Raw genomic sequence first — 12,125 nt, forward strand, 5'->3', positions numbered from 1 at the left:
GCAGACGCCCAGCACTACATACCACCCACTTCCCTTTACTTGCGTCCTCTATACCTGGCAAGACAGCGGATACATCGGTAACATCGAGAACCATCGGACCCGTACACACTATTACTTGTTGACCTTGCAGTCTTTGCTACATCTCCTGTACGCAATGAGAGCTCAGGCTGCGTAGGGTCTCGCAATGCCTAATTTATCTATGCCTCTGCAACGGCATTGAAACGCACTGACACGCCTTCGTTCGCACGACCACACCCCGTCAATCAATGGGTCTTGGGTCTGCGTGCTATCTGCGATCGCATTCCCCTTTGCAGGACCTAGTTCGCACACGCGCACTGCGTCTTATACACATGTACAGAAGGCAAACATCGGCTGGGTGCATGCGTGCAAACACTTGCGTTCCTTGCTGAATCAGGCCTTGAGTGAGTACCGAACCTACCCAGCTCGAGCCCTAAAGATGCCAAACAACGCTTCTAGACATGACAAAACTGGTATTTTGTCACCAGAGACCCATCTTCGTGCATCACCCATGCCCCAGCCCTGTCACCTCGCACTTGCACAAAGGCTAACGCCAACATTACTAGACACACTTCATGAACAGGACATGGGTGAAGGAGCCAGTGCCCTTTACCAGCCTGGTCAGTCTTGGAATGCTGTAGAAGGCATAACACAGCGTCCGGATGTACAATCACGTCCGTAACAGTGAGGGATAGGTCAGCCCTCTTAGAGGGGGCAACTAATTAGCAGATCCGAAATTCTCCATGAAACGCCATGGAAAAACCTAACTGAAACAGTAAACATTCAAAAGCTGAAAAACAAACCGAAGAGACGGCAGTTAACAAATGATGCAACAGGGAGATATTGATGGACCAACCCCTCAAGGTCTTTGAAACTAGGAAGGTCCTAGAGGGGTCAGGTCTGTCATATAATGAAGAAAAATACAACAGGTCCGCTAAAATATGGCGCACTACCGCAAGCAAGCGCCCTTTGCTTATACAAGTCCCAGATAAAGGCTAGCATGATTTGCCATGAGACACCAAAACCCGGAAACGCTTCCATTCCAGCCAACCAGGGCCGGATTAATGGGGGGACGACAGGGGCGGTCATCCCTGGGCCCTCACACATTAAGTGCCCCCACACCCACCGAGGTTAAAGTGGGCCGGAATGGGAGAAGGAACCAGTTCCGCCTCCACTAGCCCAACTAACCCCGGTGCCTCAGGGAGGCTCTATTTGCCGGGCACCCGATGAGATTTTGTTACCAGTGGGCATCCGGGTCTCCCCCCACAGTTGCATCCAGAGCCAGAGCTCACTCCTGAGCTCCCTCTTCGGGCTCACGCAGTGCACTATGGGAGAGACATCATGATGTCACTCCCATAAGTTTAGAGGAGCAGCCAGGCGGACCGGATGGCAGCGGATGCGGGAACAGGCTTAAGGTAAGTATTAGTACAATTCCTGAGAAATAGCGTCATTGACCGAGGATCCCTGTGGGTAAGAAAGAAGTTGCATGAGCCTTAATTCTCCTCGTTCTTTCTTGGGGACCACGCCCACTGGAGAAAGAACCAGATCCACCAAAGGAGGAGCATGAAAAGGACCTGCCATCCTACCCAGCTCCACCTCTTTAATGACTTTCACTAGCACCACGTGTGGCAGATCAACCGCTGACTTCAAATTCCTGGGGGAATCGTAGGAAACAGGACCAAAAATCGGTAAACAAAACCCATCGCAAAAACCCCAAAACAAAAATTCAGCCTCAACCCTAAGCAGATATGACTGTAACCAGCGTAGCATCCAACCGAGGAAAATATATCCAATGACAGCGCTTTTGAGGAAAGAATGACACTAATATGACACGTGATGCATTGGGGATGTAACCTTACTTACTTAGACCTGACACCAGCTTCGGGGAGGCCGGGGACGGGCCCAGCTTTGGCACGGAAGCAATCTTTTGCAGATTGGGGCTCCCCACATTGAAGGCATGCATGCTGGAACCTGCAACGGGCTCCTGCCGTACAGCTGGAACCGTTGAAGGCATAGCACCGTCCTGTGTTTAGCGACGGGGAGGCCCCCCGAATTGGAGTTTGCATACACCTAGGAGCAGGGACTGAAGGGGTGGGGGGCAGCTGATTCACCTCCAGCCAAACCTCCACATCCTTACAGCCAAAATCAATGATCGAGGTTCCCAATTGTTTACGCCGCAACTCCTTGTAATATGTCCGCCAGGAGGAGTTACAGAATGCATTAAATGAAGATATCTAATGACATTTTTATATATATACCTGAGGGCGGGATTCCAGGTAGCATGCTGGAAAATAAAGAAACCCGTCTGCCAATTAGTATAGGAGCAAAAGGCCTCCTCCCCAATACCTCTGCGTCGCTTAGTCACCCTAAACTCCTTTTTACTTTTGCAGTTAGGGCAAAAACATTAACGTACTTCCCCCTTTGTATCCTGTTATGAACTGTTGTCGCAGTGCACTGCTCCACCATTTGATATCACAGGGGAAACTGAACTATCCCCACTAGAGCAGTGAGATTGCCTGGACCAATGCTGAGAATGACGTCTACAGTGACGTAAGTGTTTTCTGCCCCTATCACCTGAGCTAACAGTATCAGAGTCAGAGGGCGAGGAACACGCCCGCTTGCTACCCTTACAAGCCAGTGCGATGGACTCACTGGGAGGGCTAGAACCAGCAGCGTCAGCTGACACATGACATGACTGGCGGCAGCAGTCTCGTCCAACATGGCTGTTGAAGGGGTACCTGTGGGAACCGGCAGACATAGGAACTGCGAAAGACACAACAGGCATAAGTGTAGCAGGAACAGGGGTCTGACACCCAGAGCAGTAAGTAGGTCGATCACCAATGGGCCCATCTGAGCCTGAACCTGCATAGGCAGCTGGGACGATGACTGGGTTGCAGCCGCACCCGGAGTGGCTGCCGACACTGGGCCTAATACAGATTGCAACTGTGATAGTATGCTAATCCATTGCTATGCCGCCGCAGAACAACATAAGGATGCCCACTTTACCTTACACACATCCATGATGTTTAGCAAGACTGTGAAACCATCGGTACAATAGAGTACCATCGCAGCCTCATGCACACTTGCACTTGCACAAGCTCTGACCTTACTCAGAGATTGCTAACTTCATTGCACGTCCTCAGGCTGCGTAGGGCATCGCAATGGCTAACTATGCACTAGCATGCCTGCGTTTTGACAATCCCCCCAACACCACCCACAAACAACACTTCCTGTCAATCGCTCTGCAATGGGTCTGCGTGGTTGCGCATGCACACTGTGATGCATACGCGTGCGCAGTATGCAACAATTGGCCAATTGCATGCGTAATTGCAGTTGCGATCGGTAATGAATCAGGCCCACTGATAACAATGGAGTCAGTGTGGCAGCCAAAGACACCAGCTACGTAGGACCATTAATGCCTCAGCAGGATCAAGGGAACTCGCTAAAGCCACAGGAGTCGATAGGCCCGATGTACAGGGCGCCACAGATGTAGCATTAGACAGATGCCTAGTCCGCAACCTGGGTCACTGGAGCCATGACCGTCGAGCCCTATGCAGAGGGGAAAGCCCAAATGGTGGCACAAGCGCTGATGAACCTACACCCTGAGCCGGTATGCAGTCGGGAAGCCGGCGGACGTAAGCCCGACAGCCGGCTTTCCGACTGCTTTATCTTGGCGAGGGTTAATTGACAGGCGTCTAAATGTAGACGCCTGTCATTTTACCGATGCCGGGAGACCTGCGCCCTGCATCCCTATCGAAGTGATGCCGGGCGCCGCTGCGGACAGCCGCAGGGGGGGAGGGTTAGGTTTAGGGCTCCCGGGGGGGACTTAGGGTTAGGCACCCCCCAGGAGGTTAGGCTTAGGCTAGGGGAAAGGAGGGTTAGGCACCCCCAGGGGGGACATAGGGTTAGACACCCCACGGGGGACTTAGGTTTAGGCGGCAGGGAAGGGGGGGTTAGGTTTAGGCATTTAGAGGGGGGATTACGGTTAAACACTGGGAGGAAGGTTAGGGTTAAGGCACCCTAAGGAGGGTTAGGGGGGGTTAGGTTAGTTGATACTTACCTGGGGACGATCAGGATTTTCAGCCATGTCGGCCAGCCGCTGTCGGAATTTGTAATTCATACCGATTCCCCTGAGCCGATACAATCGCTGCAGCCTGCCTATTAAGAGGTGACCTAAATCTGCTACCCACACGACCATCTTTCTCGGCCCTATCTAGGACAGAGGGGCAGCTTTCCACAGTAACTGGGGCCCCGTCACCTAGGGACACAGGTACAACTCCTACCTACTAACTACTTTACCTGGGGGTTGACAAGCAGCACGGCCCATTATATTATGAGGCACTAATGGGGCAGTCTGGGGCACTGGGAGAGGGGGGCACACACAGCGCCTAGGGCGGGTAGCTGCGGCCCCATTTTCATTATGTCGGTCTCGACTCATGGCAAAACCATGGCGTGACTTTATTAAATGATATTCAAACTGACAAAGTGTACTTCTCTGTCCTGTAAAAAACTGGAACAAAGAGGCAGATTCCTATTCTTCCCTACTCTAAATACCCTTAAATCCCTCCCAACAAACAGTCATTGGCTGCCTATACAAACTAAACTTAAAGGGGCAACTACCAGCACATTTTTAAAGCAGCAACACTCAAAACACTTGTGGTTTAATGTCCCACATGCTTAATTGTCTGCACTACAGGACGTTCAAGGGAAATCGTTCAGCAATATCAATGATGCAGCACATCGTTCTGTGTGTACCCAGCTTTACAGTGACATTTTTTAACTTTATCATCCACTTTCTTCATTCTCATTTGTATTTCCGAAATCCAAACTCCCCGAGTCCCCCTGATCCGAGCCGGGAACCGTATCAGACTCAGGTTTTCCCGCCTGGCTCGGAACTGAAATCAAGGCAAAACGTCATCATCCAGCTGTCGGATTCTCACGGGTTTTGGATTCTAAAAAGGTCCCGCGATCGCCGTAATTTTTAATTCCAGCTGTGAGTTAGGAGGGAGCTGGGAGCTCAGTGTGTTAGACGGACTAGTCTGACTCTGTTATAAAAAAAAAATATTAATAAACTACGGCTTGCTACTGTGAAGAGGGAGGGAGGGAGCTGTTGCTGACGCTGACCATAGGTGCTGGCAGGCTACTGTTTTCCAATCATATAGTCATATTCATAATTTAATATACAACACATAGGGGCTGGCTGGCTACTGTTGTCCTTGTCCATATAGGGGCTGACTGTTGTCCTGTCCATAGGGCCTGGCTGGCTGTAGTGCTGTGTTGTCCAGGGACTGCCCTGTCTGCTGTAGGTGTACACTCATACAAATAAGTTTTACAGGGGCTGGCCTGTCTGCGGTAGGGGTACACTCATACAAATAATTTTTACAGGGTGTGCCCTGTCTGCGGTAGGGGTACACTCATACAATTTTTTTTTACAGGGGGTGCCCTGTCTGCTGTAGGTGTACACTCATACAAATAAGTTTTACAGGGGCTGCCCTGTCTGCTGTAGGGGTACACTCATACAAATAATTTTTACAGGGTGTGCCCTGTCTGCGGTAGGGGTACACTCATACAAATTTTTTTTACAGGGGGTGCCCTGTCTGCTGTAGGGGTACACTCATACAATTTTTTACAGGGGGTGCCCTGTCTGTTGTAGGGGTACACTCATACAAAAATGTTTTACAGGGGGTGCCCTGTCTGCTGTAGGGGTACACTCATACAAATAATTTTTACTGGGGTGCCCTGTCTGTTGTAGGGGTACACTCATACAAATAAGTTTACAGGGGCTGCCCTGTCTGCTGTAGGGGTACGCTCTTACAAATAATTTTTACAGGGGCTGCCCTGTCTGCTGTAGGGGTACATTCTAACAGATAATTTTTACAGGGGGTGCCCTGTCTGTTGTAGGGGTACACTCATACAAATAAGTTTTACAAGTGTTCTATGTGTTGTGGTGTAGGCCACTGCCCTTTTTAAATTTTTACAGGTGCTATACTGTGTGGTGCAGGGCTACGCTGCCCAAAAATGCCCAAGGTGGGTGTTATAGCCAGACACTTTGAAGGCTGTAACTTTGAACTGCTTTATAGAAAACATGTGAAGGAAACCTTTCCACACTGCAGAACATGATAGAGAAATCCCTTGAAGTTCAGCACCTAGAGCATCGTTTTTCATGTTCTCTGAGGCCTCTCCTGACTGTGAAGAAAGATTCTCCACACTGTAGTCTTCCATTGTGACTTTTAATGGTGATTTCAATGTTGTCCACTGGCTGAAATCCATCTCATCTGAGGGTTTGGTTTTCCCAATGCAAATGAGACAATTCTCATCCAGAAGGTGACTCTTATGTTTAGCCGTGGTGTCAGTCTCTCTTTTGGCAGAATTTGCACAATCTTGGGGGCACCATGATGAATCAGACAGATCCTCCAGGGTAAACATCTGATCTGGTGTTGTATCTATTTCTATTAAACGTTTGTGTGTGAGTTTAGTCATCTGCCGCTTGTGGTGAAGCTCTTTTTCTGCTTTCTCAATGATCTCCAGACACGACGTAAAACTTAAACCTTAAACTGAAATGTTGCATTTAATACTCTGTTCCGCTTGTTCACATATCTAAGTAATATGGTTAGGTAAACAGTGGGAACAACGGCAATTTCTAGGCCACTAACTAACTCTGTTTTTTTTAATATAGAAAGGGACAATGGCGGCTTGATGAGTGAATTACACACCCTGATATACAACAGCTGAATGGGGTAGTCAGTCCCAAAATACAGAAAAGCATCAAATGAGAATAGCAGCCAGTAAATCAGGGGGTGAGTACAATATAACAAGGTTCGTTGTCTTAAAAAAAAGTTTTATTTTTATTGTATAAAAAGAATAAGTAAATCAATTAACATTTACACCTAGTATCACATGTATCATATATTATAGGCAGTGAAGCATGAAATTAGCATGTTGTCCTATGACCTGCAGGACAGAGTCCTCAGAATAATTTAGGTGGACGTATATCCAATAAAGTTCGGAGATAATTTATACTTGCCGACCATATGAAGAAGTGGAAGGAATAATTTCCTAAGTTGCAGGTGGTATGCGCTGTCAGCCAAGGTTGCCTGTGGTGAGAATAACCGTTCTGAATCACGGTGTCACGATAGAAGGCTCTAACCTGTTGAAAGGGAGCCTGGATCTCCGTGTGGCAGCTGTTAACAGCGGTAGTGTTCCAAGCTGTGTTAAAATATGAATCTCCGCATAGCAACTGTTCTCAATGGTAGCCGAGAGAATAAGATGCTATATCGTTGTTCTCCTTGTAACGGATATGGAGCACTTTTGGTTTGGTGAATATAAGTTTGTAAACTTCATATAGGTCAGCTCAACCTAGGGAAGGGAGCCGGTATTAGCCTGTGCGGCAGAGCTGGCAGCATTCTCCAATATGATGTTAATCAAGAAACGGACAACAGCAGGTGTTGTGGTGGTACAAAGACGCCGGATTAGCGTTGAAACGCATAGGTGACTCCTCTGCCAAGAACCCCGATTGTCCCAGCTACCTGTTGCAACACAAGGACACATTGATTCACCGGTACCACCACAACACCTGCTGTGGTCCGTTTCTTGATTAACATCATATTGGAGAATACTAACTCTGTTTTTTTTAATGTCCCTGTACAGGTTCGGAAATGCCTTTACAGAAGGTTTGCAAAGGATTATTTAAGTTAATTGTTTTTGGAATCACTCTTCCTGGTCTTCTTCTGGGATTAAAATCCACTCCTATCCGCAGAAGCAAGCAGGCGCAGGATTCTCAAGAAAGACACAACGTAAGGCCTTAAATCAGCGGTAGCCAGCCTCGGTCCTCGAGAGCTCACATTTTCCAGATGACCTAGCTGGTGCACAGGTGTATTCATTACTCAGCACCACATTTGAAAAGATCCACAGGTGGAGTTAATTATTTATTACAGTTGTGATTCTGTGAGGAGACCTGGAAAACATGCACTGTTGGTAGCTCTTGAGGACCAGGGTTGGCTACCCCTGCCTTAAATCATAGATTTTACTAGAGATGTGCGTCGACCCTCATGTTTTGGTTTTGGATCTGGATTGGTTTTGCCAAAACCTCACCTCCGTGTTTTGTTTTCGTGTTTTGGATCTGGATTTTCTTCTTAAAAAACCATAAAAACAGCTAAAATCACATAAAATGTGCCTGTTTTTGTTCCTACAGTGTAATTAACCTCAATAACATTTATTTCCAATCAATTTTGACCACCTCACAATATTATTTGCTTCATCTAGTTAAGGCCAAAAGGTTGCATTCAGCTAGCTGGCTGACTAAGATAAGTGACATAGTGGGCGGCACTAACATGTGGCAGTTCAGCTTCTAATTTCCAACACGGATACAGTGTGTTATACAGTGTGGGTTGGATACACAAATAGTGCACTTACTGTGACAGCAGTGTCGGCAGAGCGGGGTTGATGACGGTGTCCTCAGTACATGGAATGGCAGTGCTGTAGTGCTGGCAGTGTCCTCAGTGAAGGGTACCGGTGATGTCGGCAGTGCGGGGTGCCAGCGGTGTCTTTAGTGCAGGTTTTCTGGCTGTGTCGGCAGTGCAGGGGTGTTCTCAATGCAGGGTGCCATCAGTGTCGGCAGAGCGGGGGTGCCAGCGGTGTCTTCAGTGCAGGTTTGCTGACTATGTCAGCAGTGCAGGGGTGTTCTCAATGCAGGGTGCCGGTGGTGCCGGCAGAGCGGGGGTGCCAGTGGTGTCCTCAGTGCATGCGTGCTGACTGTGTCGGCAGTGCAGGGTTACTGGTGGTGTCCTTAGTATGTGGGATAGCAGTGCAGGAGTGTTGGCAGCTGTGGTGTCGGCAACGGTGGGTGCCGGCAGTGTCAGACGGTGGGGGATGGCGGGTGCCATCTTCTTTTTCTCTCTGTGCATTTTCATTGGGCTTAACGCTGATTGACTGAGAGCCAATCTGCGTTAAGCCCGCTCAAAACAAAACCTCGCGACCCGACAGCGGGGTCACAAGGTTTTGCTTCGGGTGAGGGATCCGGGGCAGGCAGGGAGATCCGAGCTGCGCTTGGATCGCCCCGGATCCCCGAAATTCGGGTGGGTTCAGATCTCTGAGATACGAACCCGCTCATCTCTAGATTTTAAGCTTGTCCACATATCTGTGCTGGTTAAGTGGCACTTTGAGGCCACTAACTAATTATGTTTAGAAATGCCTTTAGAAGGTTTGCAAAGGATTATTTAAGTCAATTGTTTATTTGTTTTTGCAAAGCGCTCTTCCTGGTCTCCTTCTGGGATGAGAAAATCAACTCCCAGCAGCAGCAGCAGCAGCAGCCATGCTCAAGGATTCTTCTGTGGCAAGGCTGCTGCCTGAAAAATAAATAAATAAATAAACATATTTTTTTTGTGTGCGTGTTAGCCACACCTGTCACTGTCATTGGCACACCTGTCATGACATCTTGCCTCTGTAGAGCGAGTTTCTGCAGGGACAGATTAATTGCCAGCTTGTTTTGTTGGGGCCCAAACGAACCAATCATTTCAGCCACAGTCGTGTGGCAGACCCTGGAGCTGAAATGGTTGGTTTGTTAAAGTGTGCATGTCCTGTTTATACAACATAAAGATGGGTGGGAGGGCCCAAGGACAATTCCATCTTGCACCCCTTTTTTTTCTTTGCATTATGTACTCTTTGGGGCCTAGTTTTTCAAACTGCCATCCTGTCTGCCACTGCAGTGCCACTCCTAGATGGGCCACGTTGCTGTGCCGCCCACTCGTGTCGCTTAGCATAGTCATCCAGCTACCTCGGTGCAACCTTTTGGTCTAAAAACAATATTGTGAGGTGTTCAGAATAGACTGGAAATGAGTGGAAATGTATTTTATTGAGGTTAATAATAGCGTAGGAACAAAAAAAAAACACATTCTGTGATTTTAGCTGTTTTTATGCTTTTTTCCAAAAAAATACAGACCCAAAACACAAAACACAAAACACAAATCACGGAAAGGTGGTTTTGGCAAAACCAATCCAGATCCAAAATACGAAGAAAGATCCAGATCCAAAACCAAAATACGAAAAGTGGCCAGTGCACTTTTAATTTATAATAACTTATAATTTGTATACTAATATTTTGTTTATATATATAAATTTTTTTGCTCTGAAACCTTTTACAATTAAAAATACTGTTCATTTTGCATTATAGATCTATAAGTTTTGATATGAGATTTAGTTAATAAGAAGCTGTTCACAGTAAGCCCTACAGTTGCGGTAAGGCATAAACCTTCAATAAAGGTGAAGAGCCTGGAGCTATGCAGTTACCGTGCACAGTAAGTCCAGAGAGTGCACTTAACGTAGATATTCACATTCCTGAGGTGCGAGCAGAAATCTACATTAACTGAACCCTCGGGCTTACTGTACGTAGTAAATGAATAGGTCCGGGCACTTGACCCAAATGCTAAAAGGCTGCAGTAAGTCCAGCATCTGACAAAATATGCCCTAAATAGGTGAGTGCAAGTGCCTAAACAAGTAATGTATAAAGATTTGTTTGTATAGCATACAGTGTACACTGTAGTATTGTTTTTCTACATTTTAGGTTGCCCATCAAAATATATTCCCAGAGAACACTGACCCAGAATTAATTATTATAATGATCTGTGGGCACTGGAATCCTAACACAGCTATTTTTTTGTACTCCATTAGAATTATTTTTTTTTTTTAAATTAATGGATTAGCAAGCAGGAAGCAAGAGGAGAAGGGTACCCAATCCCTGCCATGGTGTTTGAAATCAGGAATATATATATATATTTTTTTTTTACAGGTGCCCTATTGATTCTGGTGGGTTGTGTGGATATCAGTGTATGCTGGTGCTTGTAGTTCTGCAGGCATCATTCGCTACTAATCCTCATGGACTTTCGATGTTTCTGTATTCAACGTTGGTGATCTAACCCATCTGTGGATCCCTGCTTTCGTATCCATGTCTGGTTCTTTTAGAAGTACCTTGATGTAAGAATTCTACCAGGAGGTCCTGGTCTATACCATATACAAAGCCTGTCTGAGAGCCTGCACTATTCCAGTTTTGCTTGATTTCTACCATACATATTTATATTTCTGTCTCTTCTGCCTGAACATTATTTAACATATATATCCCTTAAGCCTTGCCTCTGTACCCAATCCACAATTATTTCCTTGTTCCTACTCTCATTCCTACTGTTCGCAATGGATGTATTCATCATGCTGCCTACTCCTGCTAAGAAACAAATAAATAAAAATGACCTCAAACAATGTGATAAATTCCGCTCTGCAGCTGACCTTTCTCTCTTTGTACAGCCTCTGGTCTCTGTGTCTGCTCTGGACTCGTGCCCACCTGGAGACGTTGGCACTGAGCCTCCCTCTCCCATTTCTTATGAGGAAGTTGTCGCCTGTGCCATTATAGAAACCATGACACCACATATGCACAGTTTAGGTGACAACATTTCCAAAACCTGAGGACAGGTGGTAGTAAATTAAATAAGTATAGGAGTGCACTCAAAAGGGATCAGGTCACCACGATACAGAATCCAATATTCACTTATTCAACAAAATTGATATCTCAGCTCTAAATGTATCTGATGACCTTCAACATTTTGATATTGGGCACACTGACTAGCCCCTGAAAAAGGACTTTACCTCATTCCAGCAACTCATGATATGTAAGTGATTGAATTACACTCACAAGGTATTGCCTTGGTCAGTAGTTTAAAAGTTGGGCAACATTCATTGGTCCGACTGCTAACTACTACTGTTCCAGAGCAACAGTATTCCTCAAAAGTTACCAGAGCTTGGAAGGAGATATCTCCAGTTTGTTCCAAGATTCCTCAGTTGGGCAAGAAGTTTGATTTACTCTATACCACAGGTTCTCATACTCGCTCCTCAGGATCCCAAACAGTCCATGTTTTCCAGGTCTCCCGACAGAATTGCAAGTGAATTAATTTGTTCCACCTGTGGATCTTTTAAAATGTGTCAGTGATTAATGAATACACCTTTGCACCTGCTGGGTGACCTGGAAAATGTGAACTGTGTGGGGTCCTGAGGACAGAGGGCCTGATTCAGACCCGGACGCTCTGACCAGAGCACTCGCTCTGAATCAGGGCCCTCCTACCTCA

The sequence above is a fragment of the Taudactylus pleione genome, unplaced genomic scaffold, assembly GCF_031769625.1.
Source record: "Taudactylus pleione unplaced genomic scaffold, aTauple2 ptg000244l, whole genome shotgun sequence".
Lineage (NCBI taxonomy): Eukaryota > Metazoa > Chordata > Amphibia > Anura > Myobatrachidae > Taudactylus > Taudactylus pleione.